Genomic DNA, 26,826 nt, shown 5'->3' on the forward strand with positions numbered 1-26,826 from the left:
CATTTGGAACTTTAGTTTGAGACGTATAGAAAGCATGAAAATGTGATGTGGCGGTGCCATTTTCTTCTTGATGGGGCTGTTAATATGTAGATGGCAGTTTAGTCACTTGAAAATAGGACTAGGTGGCTGTGATAGGGGAGGAAGAGGGGAGGAAGAGGGGGTGGGTGGGGGGAGTAACTGTGTGGGGTTTAGCGTGGGGGTACTATGGGGGGGGGTGATGTGAGGAGTGTGTTTAACCAGGAATGTGGGGTGGGGTTGAGAGAGATCATATATCTTAGGGGATGAAGTTAACTTGCTGGCTGGAAGGCTTTCTGGAATAGCCATGTTTTTAGGATCTTCTTGAAAGTCTGGGTTGAGGGTTCAGTTCTGAGTTCTGTGGGTAGTTTGTTCCACAGTGAGGGGCCGGCTGTTGAGATGGCGCGTTCTCTAGTTGTGGTGAGGTGTGCCTGTTTGGTGGAAGGAATAGTTAGTAGCCCAGTGTTTTTGGATCGGAGGTTTCTTTGCGAGTTGTATGGATGGAGGGTGTCCTTTAGCCAGTCTATCTTTTCATTGTTGATGGTTTTGTGCATTATATGATTATATATGATTTTTGATTAACTCAAAAAAACCTGACTGTTTACTAATAACAGAATCTTGGCTTACTGATTCAGATGCTGTCACCATTAACAACATATGTCCAAATGAATACATTGCTATCTCTGAACTCAGTCCTAATCGTAGAGGGGGAGGTTTGTTAGCAATAATAAAATCATCCCTCTCCCCGGTTAAAAAACTATTATTATCCAAATCCAATTCTCTGTTCAAAATTCTAGTTATTTCTATACAATCACTGAATATCATTCTAGTCTATTGTCCTTCAAACGAATCTATCTACTTTTCTAGAGATTATTTCTACACTATCATTAAACTTTGTTCAATCTATTATTATTGGTGACTTCAATTTGCATATAAATACACAGCCATCTTCTTCTACAGCAGTTTCTTTTTTAGATGCCATGTCTGGTTTAGGATGGAATCAGTTCATTAAAGATCCCACCCACTCCCGTGGTCACTCGCTAGACTTAATTTTCTACAACCCACACTCTGTTACTATTCCTACTTCAAAGTTTGAGATCCAACCTATCCTATGGTCAGATCATCTTTTAATTTCTTTTGCTCGTATTAAATAGCTCATATCCAGCAAAAAATCTCCCAAAGATAGTACATAAAAGAAAACAAGTGTCCCCTGATTAATTTATTTTGGCTTTTACTTCTAACATGCCAACAGAAAATGCTCAAAATATAAATGAATCAGTGTCAACTTGGAATGAGGCTATTACTAACACATTAAATCACATAGCTCCCATTAAGGCAGTCGATACAAGCCAGGCCAATAGAACTGGGCTAGAATATTTTCTCGTGTTCTCTCTTCCCCTAGGTGGCCCCCCAAAAGATGACTATGGGCGTGCCATAACACTTGCTGATGATACTGCTGGGGGACCAAAAGCTGTTCAACCATTTCGCCCTCCAGATTCCCCTTTGCTACTCAGTATACTAGATTTTTCTTGAATACAAAAAAAGGGGGGGGGGGCTGGCTTTTGACCCCCCACCCCAGCGACTAAGTCCCCATCTATCATCTGGATATTCTCCTGGACCCCTTTTAGTGTCCCATCTTCTTGTTGGGCCAGCCTAAAATTCCCGGGGTTTCCCTCGCCTGTCCAATCTGAGGGAACCTCTATGGGTTGTGGAGCCCCCTCTAACGCCACGACTGCCTCTAAACCTTGGGAACAATTATACTTTTCTATCCTACGTTGTCTACGAGGCTTGGGTGTCTTAGGATTATTAATATACAAGTCCAGGTCTTCTAACGGAAAGACCCCCGGAAATGAGGTCTCTTCCTCGCTGAAGTCATCTGGGCCCCTCATGAGTTGGGCCCAAAAAGTCCCAAAGTCTGGATAATTTCATCCCAGTATCACAGGATTTAGTATCCAGGGGAGCACTCCCACTTCTACTGTAGCTTGTCCCTCTGGAGTCTTCAATAGGACCTGACTGGTCAGGTATTGTCTCTGGTCTCCATGTATGCAAGCGAGGATCACTGTCTGTTCATAATCAATCTCTGTCCTTTTGACCAGTTCCCTCCGAATGAGAGTTTTTACATTTCCCGAGTTTACTAGGGCTTGGATCGGGTCACCATTAGCTCCACCGGAACCATGAAGGTTGTAAACCCCGAGTGGGAAATGTCCACAAACGAGCAGGAGTGAGGGGCCACCAAATTGACGTCCATAAATTCATCCTCGATATCAGTCATGAACAAAGTGCCCCCTCTCTCCACAGTTGAAGCAGGACCCTTTGGGCATCACTGCTTCTGGATATTTACTCCTTCTGTCCTCAGGCCCCTCTAATGCATTATCGGGGTCTCGTGAGGTAGGGAGACTCTCCACTTCTCGGCTGATATAGTGGCTTAGGGTTCTGCCCCTTGATTCTCTCCTTCCTTTCTCCAAGCCCTTTACTCAGGAATTCTTCTCTGCTGGAGTAAGCCCATGGCCTGTGTCTGCAGCATCCAAATAATGCTCTACTACGGAAACCACATCCTTCAGGGTCACCGCTGTCTGTCTCTGCACCCATTCACAAACTGTTCTGCCACGACAGCCTCTGCAAATTCAACTCCCCTTTTATTATTGGGTTTTAGTCACCGATAATGCACTGATAGTCTTGGGCTTGCTGGTTGTTAAGGGCCTGGTATGCGGCCTGGGCTTCACTGGTTAAATGAGAAGAGGAACCCCCTAGTGGGGAAGGAGTGTTATTGTTTGGGATAGTTGTGGGTGGATCCTTGGGCCGGTGGCAGATGACCACGCTAGACCCCTGGAGAGTTTTTCATCCCGAGGAGTAGGACTGCATGCATATTTTGCGAGCCCATACTTCCCTATCCCAAATTGATTATCTTTTAATAAATAAAGCTGATTTTAGTTAAGAAAATGTTTATTGGCATTTCTCATAAACCATACAACATTGAGGATACAGCAATCCTAAATCAACCCCAAGCAATTATACAGATCATACCATCCCCGAAACAGCAAATCTCTCCAACTACCTCGTCACCTCCCTCCACCCCTCCCCCCCAACTCAACTCCAATGCGCAGACCAACCTTATCAATGAGAGCAAGCAAACAAAAAAACCCCCCCAATAGAGCAGGGTGATGAAATGGTGCGATCAGTCATTCAAAATTAAACTCCGTGCGCGGTGTGGAAGTGCTTGAAGATACGGGTCCCAAGTGGACATCATGGAGTGGAAATGGTTCCTCCAAACCCAGAAAGAGGGCGGGTCATCACTTCGCCATACAGATAGAATTACCCTCTTTCCCACCAAGCTTGCCTTCTGTATCAACAAGTGAAAGCCAGGATCTCTAACCTGTATAGGGGAAATACAGTCAAATAAAAACCATAATGGGGTTACCGGTAGAGAAACATCCAATAGGTCTGCCAAGTATTGGACAATCCGACACCAAAACCGCTTGACCAAAGCACATGTCCAAAAAGCATGCAACAAGGTGCCTATAGCGGAGTTGCAACACCCATACACAGCAGAAGGGGCAACGGTCAATTGGTAAGCAACCTGAGCCGAGACATAGAAAAAAATTTGTATTGTAACTCCCGATAATACATATTTGTAGAGATCCTGGCTATCCGTCGGAAACAAACTCGAAGAATAGAGTGACTGACTGTAAAATCCCCATCTTTATTCCAGCGGTCCACCAAGACGGCACAAACATCCACCCTTGCCAGTTTCCGCACAGATTTGTAATAGGCAGAAAGAAAAGGGGCCCTATCTTGATCAAAGCAAAACACCTGGTCCAACGTATGGAAGGCCGAGGGCTGCATGGAGTCCACTGGCAAGGACTGCAGGTAGTGTCTAATCTGGAGATAAGGGAATATATGCTGGATCCCCAAGCCATGTAAATCCCGCAATTCCGTAAAGGAAAGGATCTTCCCCTCCCCAGTGATCAACTGTGCCAATTGAGTAATGACCTTGGACGCCAAAATCCAAAAATGTGCGGACTGAGAGCCAGGGGAAAAATCTGCATTACCCATTATGGGCCGAAAAAAAGAACAATGCAGGGGTATCTGTGCGAGCTGGGTTAACTGCAGCCATGCCTGTCTAATCAGTTTGGTAAGAACAGCTTGCACCAGGAAAGACGGGTGACTACTCGCCTCGGATTGTAAGACAAATTTAAGATCTATCGGGGCCATCAACGCGCCTTCTGCTAAGATATTAACATGGAATGATTTGCCGAGTAACCAGTCTCGAATGACATGTAAATTGCTTGCCAAATTATACAGGCCTATGTCAGGAACCCACATGCCACCGACTCCCCAACACTCCTTCAGCCAAGAGAGGAGAATCCTAGCCTTCCCGCCCCTCCACAAGAAGCGCCGCAACACACCCTCTAAGAGAGAAGAGTCCCTACGGGTAAACTGAAGAGGCAAATTCTGCAGTATGTAAAGCCACTGGGGGAGAACCATCATTTTGAATAGGTTCACCCGTCCTCCCAGGGAAAGCAGAAGGATCCGCCAGGTAGAGCGCAAAAGATGTGGGAAGTTGACATTATATACCTGGCCAGGAATACTAGGGATCACCACTCCCAGGTAGCGGAAAGATTCATCAGCCCACCGCAAGGGAAAAGGATCTGGCCATTGCTCCTTCAGAGAGTCAGGGTAAGCCAAGGCATAGGACTTAAGTTCATTTAGATGCATTCCTGAGAAAATCCCAAACCGCCATATCAATTATAATAGAGGAAAGAGGGAGGTCAAGGGGTCAGTAAGAAAAACCAGCAGATCATCCGCGAAAGCCGCATGCTTGAAGATCTCTGAGTGAAGACAAATGCCTCTGACCTCCCGACTCGCTTGAATGGCGAGCAATAGAGGTTCAAGCTGCAGAATAAACAATAAAGGGGACAAAGGACAGCCTTGCCGCGTGCCTCGCATCACCGGGAAGGGTTCTGAATGCACACGATTAGCAGTGATAAGAGCTACGGGAGCGCAGTATAGGAACTGAACGGCATTATAAAAGTAGCCCTCAAATCCCGTTGTCTTCAGAACATAAAATAAATATTGCCACTCCACATGGTCGAACGCCTTCTCGGCGTCAAAACTGATAGCTAGGTAGGGGGTATTTATCTATTGGCACATCACCATAGCCGCCAAAACTCACCATATGTTAGAAAGAGCATAGTGCTTCCGCACAAAGCCAACCTGACAGTCGCCAATGAGAGACGGAAGAAGGACTGCCAGCCTATCTGCTATAATCTTGGCCAGTAACCTTTGGTTGAAATTAAGTAAAGAGATGGGGCGGTAAGATTCAGGGTGGAGGGGATCCTTACCCGCCTTAGGAATGAGTGAGATGTGGGTGAGGTTCGCATTGACAGGAAAAGAGTCTGTGTCTATAAGTTCCGAAAACAACGCAGCCATGGGAGCAACCACTTGTTCGGCAAGATATTTATAGAACTCGGCAGAATAGCCATCAGGACCAGGGGCCTTAAAACTTTTAGAAAGTCCTATAGCTAGCTAAATTTCTACAGCTGTAATAGGATGATTTAGCTCCTCCTTTTGGGAATCCATTAAGTGGAGGAGGGAAAATTGAGAGCAAAACCTCGCACACGCCTCTTTACTCCATCCCCCAGTCATGTAGAGCGCTGAGTATAATTCTCGGAAAAGCCGCAGAATCGAGGGAGTGTCTGTAACCAGCTGACCCATCGACGACCACAGCGCAGGGATTAAACGGGCGGAATGGGCAGACCTAATCAAATGAGACATCATCTTCCTTGCTTTGTTACTGTACTGATACAGCTGAAAACTGATAATACATAAAGCTCTTTTTCTCCCGCTGGTGTATCAAGGAATAGAGGGCATGCTGTATTGACAAATATTCCTCCTGAGCCTTCCCCGGATTCGAGAGCACCATTATATTACGTGCCTGACGCAGTTGAACACTAAGCCTCAAAATATGCTGATTCAGGGATTTCCGCCTGTGAGCAACATACTCAATGATATCCACCCAGAGGACAGCCTTAGCTGCCTACCAAAATAAGGTCGGTTGATCAATATGGCCCTGAGTAAATTTAGCATATCCAGACCACTTCTCAACTAGGTAGGCCCGTATTTTAGCATCTCCGGCTAAGTAGCAGGGGAATCGCCAGGTCTTAGAGATGGGCGTGGGATCAGTAAGCTGAATATCATCCCAAACCGGGGCGTGATCAGAAACAATAATGTCGTCAATACCAGTGTCTCGAATATGGGAGAAGGCATGACGGCTAATGAGAAAATAATCTAGCCTAGAGAAGTTCGCATGCACCCTAGAGAGATGAGTAAGATCTTTCTCCATAGGATGGAGAGTGCGCCATGTATCTATTAAGTGCAATTCAGCCTCCAACAAGGATGAGCCTTTACCCATGCCAGGTTCCAACCATCTGCTACCAGAGGCAGCTAACTGAGAATCCCTAATGGTGTTGAAATCTCCCCCCACAATTATCGTCTCTGCCAAATAAGGGAGCAAATGACGATAAAGTTCTCAGAAAAAGATCGGGCTATAAATGTTTGGGGCATTTATTTATTTATTTATGAACTTTTATATACCGACATTCATAGGACACATCACGCCGGTTTACAATCAACTATAAAAGAACAGAAATTTACAATGAACGGGGATCGGGGAGAGGGGAGCAGGCAAGAAAGGGAGGAAGAGGGGGGCAGGGAGATAGTAAAGACTAGGGGAGAAAATGGAACGAAGTTATGAAGATAGACAGAGAATAACCCTATTAAGTGACAAAACACATCATAGGAAGTGTACTTGTTCTAACTGGAGTAACCATATACAAATATACATAATACAATGACGAGTTCTGGGGGGGAGTGGGGGGGTAGGGCTACACTGGGGGGGTATGGGAGAGGTGGAAGGCTAGAGGGCATGCAAGACGGCTCGGAGCTGGGATCAGGCTAGGTTTGGTTTGCATCGGGGTAGGCCTGCTTGAAGAACCATGTCTTGATTCCTTTTTTGAAGTGGTGTAAGGATTGCTCTAGACAGAGATCGGTAGGTAGGGAATTCCAGAGGAAGGGGCCAGCAATAGAGAAGGCTCTTTCTCTAGTGAGGGCAAGGTGTGCAGTTTTGAGGGATGGGGTGTGGAGGGCGCCCACAAGAGAGGTTCTGGTGGGGTGATTAGAGGAGCGGAATCGTGGCATTTCCTCGAGCCAGGAGAGATTGTGTTTGTATAGCGTGTTGTGTAGGATGGTAAGGGTTTTGTATTGAATGCGGAAGGGAATGGGGAGCCAGTGTAGGTCTTTTAAAATGGGGGTGATGTGGTCTCTTTTACAGGTGTTGGTTATGATCCTGGCCATGGCATTCTGCAGGATTTGGAGGGGTTTAATGGTAGAGAAAGGGAGGCCCAGGAGAAGGGAGTTGCAGTAGTCCAGTTTAGATAGGATAGTTGTCTGAAGTACTATATGGAAATCCTGAGCCTGAAGGGGTTTGAGTTTTTTAAGGATGTGTAGTTTGTAGAAGCCCCCTTTTAGAAGAGACTTGATGTGGGGTTTGAAGTTTAGGTGTTGATCTAGGGAGACACCTAAATCTCTTACAGAGTGCAGTGGGGTGTAGGCTAGGGCTGTGTTATGAGAGGTAAAGTGAGGTATACGGTCCGGTTGATTGGAGATGATGAGGATTTCCGTTTTCGCTGCATTTAGCGCAAGGTGGAGGTCAGATAGTAGGGAGTTGATAGAGGCAAGGCATGATTCCCAGAATTGCTTGGATTCATTGAGGGATTTTTGAATAGGGATGAGGATTTGCACATCATTTGCATATAAGAAGAACTTAAGGTCTAGGTCAGAGAGGAGGTGGCAGAGTGGCAAAAGATAAATATTGAAGAGGGTGGAGGATAGGGAGGATCCTTGGGGGACACCTTGTGTGAGGGGAATGTGTGAGGATTCATACTTGTCAATTTTTACTAAGTACTCTCTATGGTTGAGATAGGAGGAAAACCATGATAGGGCTGTGTCAGAGATACCTATCTCTACTAAACGGGAAATTAGGATTTGGTGGTTGACAGTATCAAAGGCTGCCGAGATGTCTAGGAGGGCAAGTAAATACGATTTTCCATGGTCCATGCCTTTGAGGATGGTGTCAGTAATTGCTAGTAAGAGATTTTCAGTATTACAAGCTTTACGGAAACCATATTGTGATGGGTGTAGGATACTATGGTCTTCTAAGAAGACAGTGAGCTGAATGTTAACTACCTTTTCAAGGATTTTGGAAATGAAGGGCAGGTTGGAGATAGGCCAGTAGTTTGCAGGGTCTGTTGGGTCGAGGGTGGATTTTTTAAGGAGTGACTTAACGACAGCAAATTTAAATGGATCTGGGACTTTCCAGATGTGAGAGAGCAATTAATTAAGTCAGCTATGGGTTTTGCAATGGTGGAGGGGATAGAGAGGAGAGCTTTTGAGGGGATTGTGTCTGAGATATGATAGAGAGCACAACAACCGTATTGTATAATTCCGCGATTAGAATGAGTAACCGGCCATGGGGATCCTTAATTTCTTGGCAAATCTTTATAGGTAATTGCTTGCTGATCAAAATAGCCACCCCCGCAGATTTAGATGAGGCCGAGGCGTAATGTACTCCCCCACCCATGTCCGACAAAGCTTTCCATACTCAACATCAGTGAGATGGATATCCTGTAAGAAAGCCAAATCAGCGGACTTCCTTTTCAGTATGGAAAATATCTTAGATCGTTTAATCGGCGAGTTAATCCCGCACACATTCCAGGAAATTACTCGGGTGGAAATATTAAGGTAGAAAAATAATTAAGAGATGAAACTGCTGAGTAAAAAGCAATGTTTGGGCGGAGGCCCTCCCAGCTGAGGCCGCCACCCACCATATAATTTCCCCCACAAATAGGTCATCTATGCTCTCGCTGGATCCGCACACAAGAACACATCGCATAGCAAAGAAAGTTACCAAAGATCATAAAGAATTTGAAAAATTGCTTAGACATTTTTTATGGAATGGGAAAAAGGCGGCTTGTCTCTCCAGTAACAAAAGGCCCGCTTGTCATACCAGTAACAAAAGGGGGCTTTGGCTGTCCTAGCTTAAAGCAATATAACATAGCGTGCATGTCAAGAATAATCAGTGATTGAATTTTAGGGACCTCTCATTATACCCCTCGACAATTACTATTAAGCTGGTATGGGATCCCTTCTCTCAATCATCTGTTGCAAATTGACAAAAACAGAATCATCAACCCTTCAATTTCAATACAAATGCTAGTAGATTCCTGCTCTAAAGCTTGGGCAGCCCTCTGTTCTATTTTTCAAACATCAAACTCTATAACGCCCTTGTTACCTATTGCTGACAATCCACTATTTTGCTCTGGGATGCAACATAGTCCCTTCCATAGATGGAGGTCTTGTGGGCTTATTTTCATTTTCCAATTACTTTCTTCCAATACTGGAACAATTTTATTGTATCCAAGAATTACAGGATCAATTCTCCTTCCCTCATTCCGACTTCTATGCTTGCCTACAAATTAGACATTTTGTCAACTCTCTAGAATTCCCCTCCCAAAATCTCAGTGCTTTTCACTCTTGAAAATATGTTCTTTAACAAGGGGAACAATCAGCCATTCATAGCTTCCTTTATGAAGTACATAATTGGAATCAGATACAAAGACTGTTTGCAACCTCTGTATGATAAGTGGGACCTCAGAGACCTTTCTGGGCTATCTTTTTCTACCTTTTCACATTGTTTAACTACTATTCCCCATGTCACTAGCAACATTGCCCTTAGAGAAACGCAGCTCAAGTTTCTATGGCTTTTCTACCAATCACCGAACAAAGCTTTTGCAGCTAAGCTAACTCCTTCCCCTATTTGTCCTAAATGCCAGATAGGCCTAGGGACTATTATCATGCTTTTTGGTCTTGCTCCATTCTTCACTCATTTTGGTTGCAGATTAGACAAACATGCAATGAAGTACTTCAAACCACACTCCCTAAGGACCCAACCCTCTGGCATTTTGGTACTTTTTCCTCACAGGCTACCGCACTTTCGCCAGCTCACAGTCTTTTCATTACAAAAGCAGGACTCGTTGGGGGAAAAAAATTATACTTCTGCATTAGATAGGCTCCAGCATCCCACAACATTTACAATGGCTTCAGCAGATGATCAAACTCCTTGCATTCGAATATTTAGCTGCTAAGGAAAAATCAAATAAGAGCTATAATAAGTGGTTGGGTGTTTGGGGAAGGTTCCTGGATCATATTTCTCCATCTACCGGACCCACGTCCTCAGCTTAGAAGCATGCAGCCCCATCAAGAAATACGCCACCCCATTGTATAGATGATTATCTAGTTAGATTATGGCCCAATATAATCAAAGAGAGAGCCAACGTTACTCTGTCAGGCCCCTATTTACAACCCTGAGCCTCACTTAATTTGGGGGTGGGGTGGGGAAAGGAGTTCTAAAGTCAACAAGTACAGTTATATAAGAGTCCATAAGTCAGGATATATAAAAATAAAAAAAAATCCAAGGTTTTTCCATTTCTCTTTCTTGTTAATTAGGGTTTCATGATGTATGTGTCTGCTCATTGACATACATAAATGTGTGGCAACAGCCTTCGCTTGCGTTTTCTTTACATTAACATAGATCTGTGTATGTACTTAATCCAACGTTGGTTTACCATTTTTAATCTTATATTCCAGAATTTCTGGCTGCCTTCTTGATTGTAATTTTATAAATTTGGAAAACCTTAATAAAAATAAAATTAAAAAAATATATATTTGGATCTTTTGTACACAAGAAGCTGCTTATCTAATAAATTGAACAGAGAAATCTTTAAAGTGTTGAACAACCCTTACTTTCTCCACACTTCTTTTGACTTTATTCTTCTCATATCAAGTTCTGATTTGTTCCAATGATTTGTTCCAATGAAAAAATTTGTTCCATGTAAACTGCCACACGACAGTAGTTATTACCGTTTAACTGTGAACCGGAGTGATATGTATTGTATACAGGAACTCCCGGTATATAAATCCATAAATAAATAAATAAATAAATAAATGATACTATATTGAGTGTGGTTCTTTACTCCAATTGTGCTTTTGGAATATCTTGTAAAGCCATTTGACAACTGTGATGCCTCTGCCGTCTTCCAACACATGGTCAATGAAATCTTCAGAGATCTCATTTTCTCTCACATCCTAGTATACTTAAACAACATTCTCATTTTTTCACATTCCTTGATGTATCACCATGAACATGTCGAACAACTGCTTCAAAAGGTCCGAGAGAACCATCTGTATGCCAAACTCGAGAAATGTACTTTTGAGCAAGGGTAGCTCCCCTTCCTGGGCTATATTATCTCCCACCACGGCTTATATATGGACCCAGAAAAAGTAAAAGCCATTCAAGATTGGCCTCAGCCAGTAGGACTCAAGGCCCTGCAAAGATTCTTAGGCTTCACCAACCACTACAGGCAGTTCATACATGGGTATTCTGCATTGGCAGCTCTTCTCACTGACCTTATGAAAAAAGGCACAGACACCAGGAATTGGTCTGAAGAGGCTGTCCAAGCCTTTCATCACCTCAAAAAGGCATTTCTCAAGAATTCTTGCCTCCAGCATCCAGATCCATCAAAACCTTTTACTGTGTTTGGGGGCTGTCCTTGCAGAGCATAATGATAAAGGAACTCTCATGCATTGATTCTTCTTTTCCAAGACGTTTACACCCTCGGAAAGGAATTATACCATCGGAGACAGAGAACTCCTGGTTGTAAAACTGGCCTTGGAGAAGTGGCACCACTTATTAGAGGGAGCTAGATACCCGCTCATGATTTTTACCAACCACAAAAACCTGCAGTACCTTCAGCAAGCCCAGTGATTGAATCTGTGTTAGGCCCAATGTTTGTTATTTTTTAATCGTTTCATTTTTTAGCTCTGATACCGGAGAAAAACCAGTGGGCCAATGCCTTATCTTATCTTGGTCTTCTGAAATAGAAAATCTGACAGAATGCTCTCGCCACATTATCAATCCTGCAAAAATTTTGGTAGCAGCCATGATTCCAGTACCACCGGAGAAAATGGTGGTACCCAAGCACCTTTGGGAAAAAGTACTTAAGTGGCATGACTCCCACCTGGCAGGTCACTCTGGGGTGGCCAAGACTACAGAACTACCCCTTCACCATTATTGGTGGCCTCGCATAAGGTATAATGTGTGACACTATGTGGAATCCTGCCCAACAAGAGGCTAACAAGACCTCCCATGCTCACCCTTGGGGGCTGTTACAGCCACTGCCAGTCCCCGAGAGGCCATGGACTCATGTGGCCATGGACTTTGTCACATACCTTCCATTTTCTAATGGCTGCACTATCATCTGTGTCATGGAGGACTGGTTCTCAAAAATGGCAAACTTTATCTTTGTGCTCCCTTCGGCTCCAAAACTGGCTCATCTCTTTTTCCAGTATCTCTTCCATCTCCATGGCTTACCCAAACACATATTCTCTGACCATGGAGTGCAGTTCACAGCAAGATTCTGGAGAAGCCTGTGCAAGAAATTTGAAATTTCCTTATTTTTCTCTTCAGCATACCATCCACAAAACAATGGGCAGACAGAAAGAACCAATCAAATCCTATGGGCCTACATGAATGAATATTACGATGATTGGATACCTCTCCTTCCTTGGGCAGAGCTTTGCCATAATAATCACACAGGAGACTCCACAGGGTCATCCCTTTTCCAGATTTTATATGGCAGGCACCCACAGATTCTCCTTCCTATACAAGTTGTTGCGGTCCCGACCGCCCCTCTCATGTTCGGGGTCAGGCCCGCTTACCGTCTTGTCAGCTCTTTCAAGAATCCGCTTGAATCCAGGCTTGACAGGGCCTCCGCCCGAGGAGTTCCCACAAGGAAGACGCCATTACAGGCCTACCCTTGCCTGGCCGCGCGCACGAGGAGGGTTCTCTTAAGTGCACAGCACCCGGAAGCTTGGCTCCGCCTCCCCTGCTGACGTCACGCCCTGCTCCAGATTTAATTGGCGTCCAGTCTCCCACTAGATGCCTTGCAACAAGGTTTCCTGCTGACTAGTTGCTTCCTGTTCCTGTCCTTGCTTGCTGACTCTCGTTGTCTCCTGGTTCCTGATCCCGGTTTGCCTAACGGACTTCTCGCCAGCCTGCCGCCTGCCTTGATCCCGGTTTGCTTAACGGACTTCTCGCCAGCCTGCCGCCTGCCTTGATCCCGGTTTGCCTAACGGACTTCTCGCCAGCCTGCCGCCTGCCTTGATCCCGGTTCACCTAACGGACTTCTCGCTAGCCTGCTGCCTGCCTTGATCCCGGTTCGCCTAACGGACTTCTCGCTAGCCTGCTGCCTGCCTTGACCCCGGTTTGCCTAACTGACTTCTCGCCAGCCTGCAGCCTGCCTTGATCCCGGTTGCCTAACGGACTTCTCTGCTAGCCAGTCGCCTGCCTTGACCCCGGTTTGCTACGGACTCCTGTGCCAGCCTGCCGCCACCCCTGATCCCGGGTTGCCTCGCGGCCTTCTCTGCTAATGCGCCGCCTGCTGTGGCTCTGGTCTGCTTCGCGGCCTAGCCTCCTACCCGCTGCCGGTTCAGACCCAGTCTTCTTCTGTGACCTGCCTGCCAGCCAGCCCTCTGCCTCTCCACCGGCAGCCATCTCTGAACTTTCTGACCTCTCTCCAGACCACCCTCGGACGTACCCTCTCTGGACTATCTTGAACTGCTCTAGTCCCCAGGGCCTGGGTCCCTACGGGCCCCTCCCGGGGGGGATTCCAGGCTCCGGGTATCCTTGCCAAGCACTGACTCCGCCTCCCGGCCTGCTCTGTGTAGTACCTGCAGGCCGGCCCAAGGGTCCACTTCTTGCTTTACCACTGCCCAGTCATAGCACAAGTGACAGTCCCATATCCCACAGCAGATGAATTGGGTCAAGACCTTGGGCCCTGCAACTTCTTACCTCAGCCACTGAAAGGTACAAGAGGCAGTTTGACAAAAAATGCCAGCCAGGACCTCACCTAAAGCATGGAGACTTTAGGTGAGGCTAAATACCTGCAATCTTTGCCTTAAGACTCTTTCCAAAAAGTTCTCACCTCGTTTCATCAGTCCATTTCCATTCACTCACCAGATGGGGCATTTTGCCTATCAATTGAAATTACCACCAACACTCAGGATCCACAGCATCTTCCACGTATCTTTGCTTATACCCATGGTCTTATCATGGCCTTCTCAAATTAAGCACTGTGGAGGACACAGAGTATGAAGTGCAAAATATCCTTGACTCCAAACGTATCTGAACAAGCTCCACTACCTCATCTCCTGGAAGCGGTTTGGCCCCGAAGAAAATTCTTGGATACCTGCTTTGAAAATCCAAGCTCCCCGTCTCACCCAAGAGTTCCATTGCCTCTTCCTTCAGAAGCCTATGCCTAGGACATTGGGGAGAGGCTTAGGAAAGGGTTATTGTAACATTTGGCTGGCCATGGGAAGTCTCACAACTGGCCGCACTTACCCCCAAATGCCGCCAACACAGCCAAGATGCCACTATGCCCTCAGGTCTTCCTATGCACACATGCGACGTGCCAACTCTTGAAAGCCCTGTAGAAAACAGAGATTGGGGCTAAATGGTAAATTTTCCCAATGTAAAAAGGTGACTAGAGAAGTGCCCCATGGAGCTCTTCTGGGACCACTGATTTTTAATATATTATAAATGACCTGGAAATGGGAACAAGAAATGAAGTGATCAGATTTGCTGATGACACACAATTATTCAAAGTTATGAAGGCATTGCAAAACTGGGAGACTGGGCATGAAAATAGCACATTAAATTTAATGTGGACAAGTGCAGGGAAGAGTAACCCAAATTACATAATACAAGGCTGCACATTAGGAGTCACCATTCAGGAAATGGATTGTTGAAAATATGCCAAAATCTTCTGCTCAGTGTGCAGCAGCAGCAGCCAAGAAAACAAATAGAATGCTAGGGATTATTAGGAAAGGAATGGAGAATAAACAGAGAATATCCTAATGCCTCTGTATCCCTCCATGGTGTGATCTCACCTCGAGGATTGTGTGCAGTTCTGGTCACCACATCTCAAGAAAGATATAGCAGAATTAGAAAAGGTACAGAGAAGGGTGACCAAGATGATAAAGGGGACAGAACAATTCCCCTATGAGGAAAGACTAAAGAGGTTAGGACTTTTCAGCTTGGAGAAGAGATGTCTGAGGAGGGATATGATGATCTAGGTCTATAAAGAGTGGAATGGAATGAGTAAACATTAATCAGTTGTTTATTTACAAAGACCAGGGAACATACAATGAAATTACTAGATTATACATTTAAAACTAATAAGAGAAAATATTTTACTCAACATATTAAGCTCCGGAATTTGTTGCCAGAGGATGTGATGAAAGCTATTAGTGTAGATGCATTAAAAAAAAAAGTTGAACAAGTTCTTGGAGGAAAAGTCCATTAACCACTATTGAGGTAGAGTTGCAGTAATCCACTGCTTATTATTGGGATAAGCAGCTTGGAATATATTTACCCTTTGGGATCATGCCAGGTACTTGTGACCTGGCTTGGTCACTGTTGGAAACAGGATACTGGGCTTGATGGGCCTTTGGTCTGACCCAGTATGGCAAATCTTATGTTCTTATGTTCTTAGCAGGAAACTGAACCACCAGTGTTCAAAGATGAGGCCATGTGGCGGGGTATTTAAATCCCAGCAGTGCTTCAAGCCTTGTCTCAGCACTGGTCCTCCTGCTCTTGCAGAACGTGTTGCTATCGTTGACTCTGTGCTTGCCTTGTCTTGCCTGATTCATAGCCTTCCCTCTCACGCTTTGCCCTGTGTGTTCCTGCCCTGTCCTGGCCCCCAGTCTCTTGCCTGTGTCCATCTGTGCCTGACTTCTGGTTCTGACCCTGACCATGGATTTTGACTACTCTTCTGGATTGCTGCCTGCCCTCACCTCAGCTTGGACCTCGACACTGCCTGTTCTCCATCTGCCCTGACCTTTGCCTGCACCTTGACACCGCTGTCTGGCTGCCTGTCCTGACTTCAGCTCAATACTCGACTGTGTCTGACCACTTCTTACAGGACTCCTACGTAGGCACTGCCGGCTCCTGGAATACAAGGGCTCAACCTGTGGAGATGATAGAGATGAAGTTCCAGTCCCAGTCTCTGTAAGAGCAAGTCCACCTGCTGTGGGCGTGGGCCTAGTGGATTCGCCTACCAGGCTGGGTCAACCACACCATAGCCCAAGGGCTCACATTCATGACACAAAGACTGAGACTGGGGGGAGAGGAAGCAGCAGGTAAGAGAGTCACAGACTGAAGTAAGGGGCAGAGGAAGCAGCAGGTAAGTCACAGACTGAAGTAAAAGGCAGAGGAAGCAGCAGGTAAGAGAGTCACAGACTGAAGTAAAGGGCAGAGGAAGCAGCAGGTAAGAGAGTCACAGACTGAAGTAAGGGGCAGAGGAAGCAGCAGGTAAGAGAGTCACAGACTGAGGTAAAGGGCAGAGGAAGCAGCAGGTAAGTCACAGACTGAAGTAAAGGGGAGAGGAAGCAGCAGGTAAGAGAGTCACAGACTGAGGTAAAGGGCAGAGGAAGCAGCAGGTAAGTCACAGACTGAAGTAAGGGGCAGAGGAAGCAGCAGGTAAGTCACAGACTGAGGTAAAGGGCAGAGGAAGCAGCAGGTAAGTCACAGACTGAAGTAAGGGGCAGAGGAAGCAGCAGGTAAGAGAGTCACAGACTGAAGTAAAGGGCAGAGGAAGCAGCAGGTAAGAGAGTCACAGACTGAAGGAAGGGGCAGAGGAAGCAGCAGGTAAGAGAGTCACAAACTGAGGTAAAGGGCAGAGGAAGCAGCAGTTGCAAACCTAGAGGGGTTGAGAGGAGGCAGCAAATAAGGCATTTTCGGATTGGGGGGGTAGAAATGAGAGAAAGCAGCTAATAAGGCAGTCACAGTCAGGAAATGGGGGGTGGAGGTGAGAGGGTGCAGTAGGTAAGGCAGTCACAGATCGGGGGAGGTGGTGGAGGTGAGAGAGTGCAGTAGGTAAGGCAGTCACAGATCGGGGGGGGGGGGTGGAGGTGAGAGGGTGCAGTAGGTAAGGCAGTCACAGATCGGGAGGGGGGGGGTGGAGGTGAGAGGGAGCAGTAGGTAAGGCAGTCACAGTCAGGAAATGGGGGATGGAGGTGAGAGGGTGCAGTAGGTAAGGCAGTCACAGTCAGGAAATGGGGGGTGGAGGTGAGAGGGTGCAGTAGATAAGGCAGTCACAGATCGGGGGGGGGGGGTGGAGGTGAGAGGGTGCAGTAGGTAAGGCAGTCACAGATCGGGGGGGGGTGGAGGTGAGAGGGAGCAGTAGGTAAGGCAGTCACAGTCAGGAAATGGGGGGTGGAGGTGAGAGGGTGCAGTAGGTAAGGCAGTCACAGATCGGGGGGGGGGGTGGAGGTGAGAGGGTGCAGTAGGTAAGGCAGTCACAGATCGGGAGGGGGTGGAGGTGAGAGGGTGCAGTAGGTAAGGCACTCACAGATCGGGGGAGGGGGGGTGGAGGTGAGAGGGTGCAGGAGATAAGGCAGTCACAGATGGGGGGGTGGAGGTGAGAGGGCGCAGTAGGTAAGGCAGTCACAGATCGGGGGCGGGGGTGGAGGTGAGAGAGTGCAGTAGGTAAGGCAGTCACAGATCGGGGGGGGGGGTGGAGGTGAGAGAGTGCAGTAGGTAAGGCAGTCACAGATCGGGGGGGGGGGTGGAGGTGAGAGGGTGCAGTAGGTAAGGCAGTCACAGATCGGGGGGGGGGGTGGAGGTGAGAGGGTGCAGTAGGTAAGGCAGTCACAGATCGGGGGGGGGATGGAGGTGAGAGGGTGCAGTAGGTAAGGCAGTCACAGTCAGGAAATGGGGGGTGGAGGTGAGAGGGTGCAGTAGGTAAGGCGGGTGGAGGTGAGAGGGTGCAGTAGGTAAAGCAGTCACAGATCGGGGGGGGGGGTGGAGGTGAGAGGGTGCAGGAGATAAGGCAGTCACAGATGGGGGGGGGTGGAGGTGAGAGGGTGCAGTAGGTAAGGCAGTCACAGATCGGGGGGGTGGTGGAGGTGAGAGGGGTGCAGTAGGTAAGGCAGTCACAGATCGGGGGGGGGTGGAGGTGAGAGGGTGCAGGAGATAAGGCAGTCACAGATCAGGGGGTGGGGTGGAGATGAGAGGGTACAGTAGGTAAGGCATAACAGGTCGGGGGAGGTGGTGGAGGTGAGAGGGAGCAGTAGGTAAGGCAGTCACAGTCAGGAAATGGGGGGTGGAGGTGAGAGGGTGCAGTAGGTAAGGCAGTCACAGATCGGGGGGGGGGTGGGTGGTGGAGGTGAGAGGGTGCAGGAGATAAGGCAGTCACAGATGGGGGGGGGGTGGAGGTGAGAGGGAGCAGTAGGTAAGGCAGTCACAGACAGGAAATGGGGGGTGGAGGTGAGAGGGTGCAGTAGGTAAGGCAGTCACAGGTCGGGGGAGGTGGTGGAGGTGAGAGGGTGCAGTAGGTAAGGCAGTCACAGATCGGGGGAGGGGGTGGAGGTGAGAGAGTGCAGTAGGTAAGGTAGTCACAGATGGGGGGGGGGTGGAGGTGAGAGGGTGCAGTAGGTAAGGCAGTCACAGATCGGGGGGGGTGGTGGAGGTGAGAGGGTACAGTAGGTAAGGCAGTCACAGATCGGGGGGAGGTGGTGGAGGTGAGAGGGTGCAGTAGGTAAGGCAGTCACAGATCGGGGGGTGGTGGAGGTGAGAGGGTGCAGTAGGTAAGGCAGTCACAGATCGGGGGGGGGGTGGAGGTGAGAGGGTGCAGGAGATAAGGCAGTCACAGATCGGGGGGGGGGGTGGAGATGAGAGGGTACAGTAGGTAAGGCATAACAGCTCGGGGGAGGTGGTGGAGGTGAGAGGGAGCAGTAGGTAAGGCAGTCACAGTCAGGAAATGGGGGGTGGAGGTGAGAGGGTGCAGTAGGTAAGGCAGTCACAGATCGGGGGGGGGGGTGGTGGAGGTGAGAGGGTGCAGGAGATAAGGCAGTCACAGATGGGGGGGGGTGGAGGTGAGAGGGAGCAGTAGGTAAGGCAGTCACAGACAGGAAATGGGGGGTGGAGGTGAGAGGGTGCAGTAGGTAAGGCAGTCACAGGTCGGGGGAGGTGGTGGAGGTGAGAGGGTGCAGTAGGTAAGGCAGTCACAGATCGGGGAAGGGGGTGGAGGTGAGAGAGTGCAGTAGGTAAGGTAGTCACAGATGGGGGGGTGGAGGTGAGAGGGTGCAGTAGGTAAGGCAGTCACAGATGGGGGGGGTGGAGGTGAGAGGGTGCAGTAGGTAAGGCAGTCACAGATCGGGGGCGGGGGTGGAGGTGAGAGAGTGCAGTAGGTAAGGCAGTCACAGATCGGGGGGGGGGGGGGTGGAGGTGAGAGAGTGCAGTAGGTAAGGCAGTCACAGATCGGGGGGTGGAGGTGAGAGAGTGCAGTAGGTAAGGCAGTCACAGTTCGGGGGAGGGGGTGGAGGTGAGAGAGTACAGTAGGTAAGGCAGTCACAGATCGGGGGGGGGAGGTGAGAGGGTACAGTAGGTAAGGCAGTCACAGATCGGGGGGGTGGTGGAGGTGAGAGAGTGCAGGAAGTAAGGCAGTCACAGATCGGGGGGGGGGGGGTGGAGGTGAGAGAGTGCAGTAGGTAAGGCAGTCACAGATCGGGGGGGGGGGTGGAGGTGAGAGAGTGCAGTAGGTAAGGCAGTCACAGTTCGGGGGAGGGGGTGGAGGTGAGAGAGTACAGTAGGTAAGGCAGTCACAGATCGGGGGGGGGTGGAGGTGAGAGGGTACAGTAGGTAAGGCAGTCACAGATCGGGGGGGGGGGGTGTGGAGGTGAGAGAGTGCAGGAGGTAAGGCAGTCACAGATCGGGGGAGGGGGTGGAGGTGAGAGGGAGCAGTAGGTAAGGCAGTCACAGATCGGGGGAGGGGGGTGGAGGTGAGAGGGAGCAGTAGGTAAGGCAGTCACAGATCGGGGGGGGGGGGGGTGGAGGTGAGAGGGTGCAGTAGGTAAGGCAGTCACAGACAGGAAATGGGGGGTGGAGGTGAGAGAGTGCAGTAGGTAAGGCAGTCACAGATCGGGGGAGGTGGTGGAGGTGAGAGGGTGCAGTAGGTAAGGCAGTCACAGATCGGGGGGGGGGTGGAGGTGAGAGGGTGCAGTAGGTAAGGCAGTCACAGATCGGGGGAGGTGGTGGAGGTGAGAGGGAGCAGTAGGTAAGGCAGTCACAGGCAGGAAATGGGGGGTGGAGGTGAGAGGGTGCAGTAGGTAAGGCAGTCACAGGTCGGGGGAGGTGGTGGAGGTGAGAGGGTGCAGTAGGTAAGGCAGTCACAGATCGGGGGAGGGGGTGGAGGTGAGAGAGTGCAGTAGGTAAGGCAGTCACAGATCGGGGGGGGGGGGGTGGAGGTGAGAGAGTGCAGTAGGTAAGGCAGTCACAGTTCGGGGGAGGGGGTGGAGGTGAGAGAGTACAGTAGGTAAGGCAGTCACAGATCGGGGGGGGGGGGGGTGGAGGTGAGAGGGTGCTGTAGGTAAGGCAGTCACAGACAGGAAATGGGGGGTGGAGGTGAGAGAGTGCAGTAGGTAAGGCAGTCACAGATGGGGGGGGGGGTGGAGGTGAGAGGGTGCAGTAGGTAAGGCAGTCACAGATGGGGGGGGGGTGGAGGTGAGAGGGTGCAGTAGGTAAGGCAGTCACAGACAGGAAATGGGGGGTGGAAGTGAGAGGGTGCAGTAGGTAAGGCAGTCACAGACAGGAAATGGGGGGTGGAGGTGAGAGAGTGCAGTAGGTAAGGCAGTCACACACTGAGTGGGTAGGGCAGGTGCAGAGGATGCAGTAAGTAAGGTAAGTCACAGAGCAGGGGTGAAGAGAGAGAGGCAGAGGATGGTGTCTGCAGCCCAGGCTTGAAGCTTGCACTTTTCTCTCTTAATTCTCCGGCGCTGAGATGGTTTTCAAAGCCCTACAAATGTGTCTGTCTTGTTTGTAGATGGCAGCATTACTACACGCTGTAACTCTAGTCCTTGGCATACAATATAACTGCGGAGAGCTTTCAGAATAAAAGCTCTATTTCCAGGCAGCTCCAGGTGCTGGCAGAGCTGCTCGGTGTTTCTCTTACACAACCTGAGTGCAATAGAAAGCTAACGAGAGTTGGCACTTACCTGCCGCTGTTTCTCCTTCTCTCTTTTTCTTGGATTCTTCAAGGATTTGTTCTGTTTCCTGTGTTTCCCTTCCCAGGACGTAACTGAGATCTGCTAAACTGTTGCTCTTTGCCAACTTCCCTCCCAGAGAGATAAGAGCTCCTCTAGCTGCTACGTCCATAACTGCAAGGGAGTGCGGGCAAGGCACACACCAGCAGGGGGCCTTCTTTGTGCGTTTCTTTCTATGCCTATTGCACAACTGCTAGGGTTGGTATCTGTGTGTCACACGCTGGAAGTTACTGTGTCTGTGTGCATGACACCTGCAACTAATGTGCTGTTTGTGTCATACACTTACCAGGGTCCCTGACTGTATTATACTTACAGGAGATACCGTGTCTGCAAGTGACACACTGACAGGCCAGTGCAGCAATCTGGCCATTAAAGAAACCCTGCGCTGGATGTCAGTACATATTTCTAATGCCCAGATAACATTTTGTAAAACTCCCAATGCAGTAAGCTAATGTTATGCAAATGCACCAGGAGTTTTAGAAAAGTGCACTGAATATTTGGCACAAACCAAACGCATTTTATTATTTTTTTTTATTATACTTATTAACAAACATTGCCATACATCTGCAATCATTTTTGTAAGGTAGCAAAACTATTACAACTCCACTCATTCAAACTGCCTCTCCCCCAGGGATGATTACTCAGTTCTCACATCTGGAGAATCCTTCACTGATCCTGTTTTTATATCAAGCAAGACGCAGTTTATCAGAGAAGGTCTCAGTCATTGTACTGAATCTTATCTGTTATCTCTGCAGGTAAAGAATTGAAAAAAGGAGACCACACCTCTTGAAAGCATTGGGATATAAGGGATCTACTGATCTGTATTCCAGAAGAAGCAGCTCTAACATGCTTTCTTTCTGCACTGTAAAATTTGGACCATTCCACTCAAGCCATATTCCAAAACACAGCAACTATACAGCTTTTTGCAAGCAGCAGCTGTTGAGCTTTCCTCAAGATAGTAGATTGTAGGGATGTGCAGAAGGAAAAAAATTTGTTGCAATTCGGATTTCGTTTCGCCGGGACCTAAATCCATTGCATTCATTTCATACGGGGGAAAACCAATTCGTTAATTAGTTTTAATCATTTTCCGATTTCCCATTAAAGTCAATGGGGGAAGTATTTGCAGCCTATTTTTGGCTGCAGAATTGGAGTTTTCTTATCAATTCTGATGAAACTTCTGGGGAGCAATCATCAGAACGAGAAAAGAGCTCCAAGGTATTTAGACTGTGGCAAAGTGGCACCAAAGAGTCATGAATAGCCTAAGGCACTGCAAAGGGGCAAAAGGGTACCAGGAGTGGCAAGAGTGCTATAACAGAGGTGCAAAGCAGCAGTGAGAATGTTAAAAACACACCTCAGCTTCAAAAGAGAGAACCGATAACAGATGCATGACCCCTTGAAGGCAGCACGACAGGCAAAGTGGCAAGACAAGTGGCATCAACATCCTACAGCACAATGAAGGGGGAACATAGCAAGCAGAAAGGCTAGCACCAACACACTGAGGAACCATGATAGTGGCAAGAATACCACAAGGAGCTGAGTGAGTCATCTGGTGTATGGCAGCAAGGCAGAGTGGCAGAAAGTTGATAGGGGAAAAGCTGGCAGAGCTGAGGTAGTCAGGTCCCTGTGGTTTTGATAGGGGCAAGACAGGCTGGACCCAGGGAGAGTTCCCTTTCCTTTGCACAGGAAAGGGCTCCCTAGAATGGGTTTGCCCCTAGAGTGGGGTGTTTCCATTGGCATCTAGTGAGCTCTCACTGGTCTTTTAAAATCTGGTGGATGAAGCAGATATACAAACAAGAATTTTCAAGGCCGAGGCAGAGGAGGGTTCAACATGGGTCAGAGGGTAGATACAGGCTGGCTACACCCGGGGAGAGTTCCCTTTCCTTTGAGCAGGGAAGGGCTCCCCAGAATGGGTTGGCCCCTAGAGTGGAGCACGAGCCTTCAAAGCGATGTGAAGTGGAGGACGGTGCCCTGTGAACAGCGGTTCAACATGGGTCAACAGGTACTAAAAGATAGGCTGCAACACCGGGGAGAGTTCCCTTTCCTTTGAGCAGGAAAGGGCTCCCTTGGAATGGGTTGGCCCCTAGAATGGAGCACGAGCCTTCAAAGTGTGGTGACGTGGAGAAGGGTGCCCTGTGAACAGCGGTTCAACATGGGTCAACAGGTACTAAAAGATAGGCTGCAACACCGGGGAGAGTTCCCTTTCCTTTGAGCAGTAAAGGGCTCCGTGGAATGGGTTGGCCCCTAGAGTGTATAATGGTACACATTGTTAGGATTTAAGCATGTGCAAACAGATCATGACTTCATGAGCAAGATGGAGGAAGTTCTCTTCTCTGCTCTGAAATGAAAAGAAAATTGTTTGTTTTATTTAAGGATCCATGCTGTGAAGGATTAGTATTTTGAATTGCCGGAGACTGAAGTTTCCCTTTGCAACGAGGGTTCAGCTGTTAGGACCAAAAGAAGTGCGGATGTCATCTCCCACCCAAATCTACAATATTGACCTATGTTGACTTTGTACCCTACAGTGCCTCCGTCAACTATAGGAACACAGAGGATGAACTAGAGTGCAACTAACACCAGTTTTACATAGTACTAGAAACATTACTGTTGGCATCTAAGAAAGATTTCGGGAACATGGCCCATATTATGAAGGTCATGAAAACTATTAGGCATATGAAATATGCAAACTCCAAACATCTGAAGTCAGTTTTTTATGTTCTTACATTCCAAATCTGGATGGACAGGCACAGCATTCAAGGTCAAGCACTTTTAGGGACATAAGGCCTGGATGGACAGGCACAGTATTCCAGGATAGAGGTCAAGTCCTTTTAGGGACATAAGGCCAGGACGGACAGGCACAGCATTTGAGGTCAAATCATTGAAGTGACATAAATCCTGGATGGACAGGCACAGCATTTGATGTCAAGCCCTTGTAGGGACATAAGGCCTGGACAGACAGGCACAGCATTCAAGGTCAAACCCTTGTAGAGACGTAAAGCCTGGACGGACAGGCAGAGCATTCGAGGTTAAACCTTGTAGAAACGTAAAGCCTGGACGGACAGGCACAGCATTCGAGGTCAAATCCTTGTACAGACGTAAAGCCTGGACGGACAGGCACAGCATTCGAGGTCAAATCCTTGTACAGACGTAAAGCCTGGATGGACAGGCACAGCATTTGAGGACAAACCCTTGTAGAGAAGTAAAGCCTTGATGGACAGGCACAGCATTCAAGGATAGAGGTCAAGCCCTTTTAGGGACATAAGGCCTGGACAGACAGGCACAGCATTAGAGGTCAAGCCCTTTTAGGGACATAAGGCCTGGACAGACAGGCACAGAATTAGAGGTCAAGCCCTTGTAGGGACATAAGGCCTGGACAGACAGGCACAGTATTAGAGGTCAAGCCCTTGTAGGGACATAAGGCCTGGACAGACAGGAACAGCATTAGAGGTCAAGCCCTTGTAGAGATGTAAAGCCTGGACAGTTAGGCAGGCACAGCATTCGAGGATAGAGATCAAGCCCTTGTAAGGTCATAAGGCCTGGACAGATAGGCACAGCATTAGAGGTCAAGCCCTTGTAGGGACATAAGGCCTGGGCATACAGGCACAGCATTAGAGGTCAAGCTCTTGGAGAGACGTAAAGACTGGATGGACAGGCACAGCATTCGAGGATAGAGGTTAAGCCCTTTTAGGGACATAAGGCCTGGATGGACAGGCACAGCATTTGAGGATAGAGGTCAAGCCCTTGTAGGGACGTAAAGCCTGGACAGACAGGCAGGCACAGCATTCGAGAATAGAGGTCAATCCCTCATATGGGCATAAAGCCTGGACGGAAAGGCAGAAGGCACAGCATTCGAGGATGGAGGTCAAGCCCTCGTAGGGGCGTAAATCCTGGATGGACAGGCAGGCACAGCATTTGAGTATAGAAGTCAAGCCCTTGTAGGGTCATAAGGCCTAGATGGACAGGCACAGCATTAGAGGATTTCCTTTGTGCAGGTATGTTGTGGTTTGATCTGTCACTTCTTCTTGAACTGGTTCACTGCCAGAAGAAAATGGCATCTTTTTCATTTCTGAAAGATAATTCAACAGAAGATGCTTTTAGAGCAATAGAGACTGCCATTTGTGAAGCAAGAACTGAGCTGGAGATTATTTGTGAATACCCAGAAGCTATTAACTGTACTTATGCACTTTAGCTGATGAAAAAGGAACAAGAAGAGCTCTCAGAAATAAGAAAACCGCTACTCAAGTCCAAATCTACAATATCAACCTATGTTGACTTTGTAGTTTACGTAGTGCCTCTGTAAACTATGGGAAGACAGAGGATGAACTAGAGTGCAACTACCACCAGTTTTCTATAGTACTAGAAACTAGAGATGTGAATCGGAACTGAAATCCGAACCGATTCTGGTTCCGATTCACATCTCTACTAGAAACATTAATATTGGCACCTAAGAAAGATTTCGGGAACACGGTCAATATTATAAAGGTCATGAAAACTATTGAGCATATGAACTATGCAAGCTCCAAATATCTTAAGGGAGCTTTTTATGTTCTTACATTCTAAATGTTGCAAAACAGGAAAAGAATAGTCTGGAAAGAAGTGATGCACAAATAAATGAAACTGAAATTAGAAATACTAAACTAAACACAGACAGGCACGGTGTTTGAGGTCAAACCCTTGAAGTGACGTAAATCCTGGATGGCCAGGCAGAGCATTCGAGGTCGAACCTTGTAGAGATGTAACGCCTGGACAGACAGGCACAGCATTCGAGGTCAAATCCTTATACAGACATAAAGCCTGGATAGACAGGCACAGCATTTGAGGTCAAACCCTTGTAGAGATGTAAAGCCTGGATGGACAGGTACAGCATTCGAGGACAGAGGTCAAGCCCTTTTAGGGACATAAGACCTGGATAGATAGGCACAGCATTAGAGGTCAAGCCCTTGTAGGGACATAAGGTCTGGACAGACAGGCACAATATTAGAGGTCAAGCCCTTGTAGGGACATAAGGCCTGGACAGACAGGAACAGCATTAGAGGTCAAGCCCTTGTAGAGATGTAAAGCCTGGACAGATAGGCAGGCACAGCATTCGAGGATAGAGGTCATGACCTTGTAGGGTCATAAGGCCTGGACAGATAGGCACAGCATTAGAGGTCAAGCCCTTGTAGGGACATAAGGCCTGGATGGACAGGCACAGCATTCAAGGATAGAGATCAAGCCCTTTTAGGGACATAAGGCCTGTTCAGACAGGCACAGCATTAGTGGTCAAGCCCTTGTAGGGACATAAGGCCTGGGCAGACAGGCACAGCATTTGAGGTCAAGCCCTTGGAGAGACATAAAGCCTGGATGGACAGGCACATCATTCGACGATAGAGGTCAAGCCCTTTTAGGGTCATAAGGCCTGGATGGACAGGCACAGCATTTGAGGATAGAGGTCAAGCCCTTGTAGGGACGTAAAGCCTGGACGGACAGGCAGGCACAGCATTCGAGAATAGAGGTCAATCCCTCGTATGGGTGTAAAGCCTGGACGGAAAGGCAGCAGGCACAGCATTCAAGGATAGAGGTCAAGCCCTCATAGGGGCGTAAAGCCTGGATGGACAG

At 48.1% G+C, this 26,826-nt stretch overlaps 1 protein-coding gene across 6 annotated transcripts in view; it reads right to left on the reverse strand.

The window, feature by feature from the left end:
* Window positions 1-21,329, reverse strand: part of LOC115098873 (erythropoietin-like) — a 245,417-nt gene extending 224,088 nt beyond the window's left edge. For 4 of the 6 annotated variants that reach the window (XM_029615924.1, XM_029615926.1, XM_029615925.1 and 1 more), the window contains exons 1-2: window positions 21,184-21,329; window positions 14,531-14,616 (exon numbers count right to left, since the gene is read on the reverse strand). The gene's annotated coding sequence lies outside the window, so the exon portion shown is untranslated. Of the gene's footprint in view, window positions 1-12,360; window positions 12,559-14,530; window positions 14,617-21,183 lie in introns of all 6 variants that reach the window. The other 2 variants (XM_029615923.1, XM_029615922.1) reach the window with 1 other exon arrangement.
* Between the last annotated feature and the right edge of the window lie 5,497 nt (window positions 21,330-26,826).

The sequence above is a fragment of the Rhinatrema bivittatum genome, chromosome 9 (genome assembly GCF_901001135.1).
Source record: "Rhinatrema bivittatum chromosome 9, aRhiBiv1.1, whole genome shotgun sequence".
Lineage (NCBI taxonomy): Eukaryota > Metazoa > Chordata > Amphibia > Gymnophiona > Rhinatrematidae > Rhinatrema > Rhinatrema bivittatum.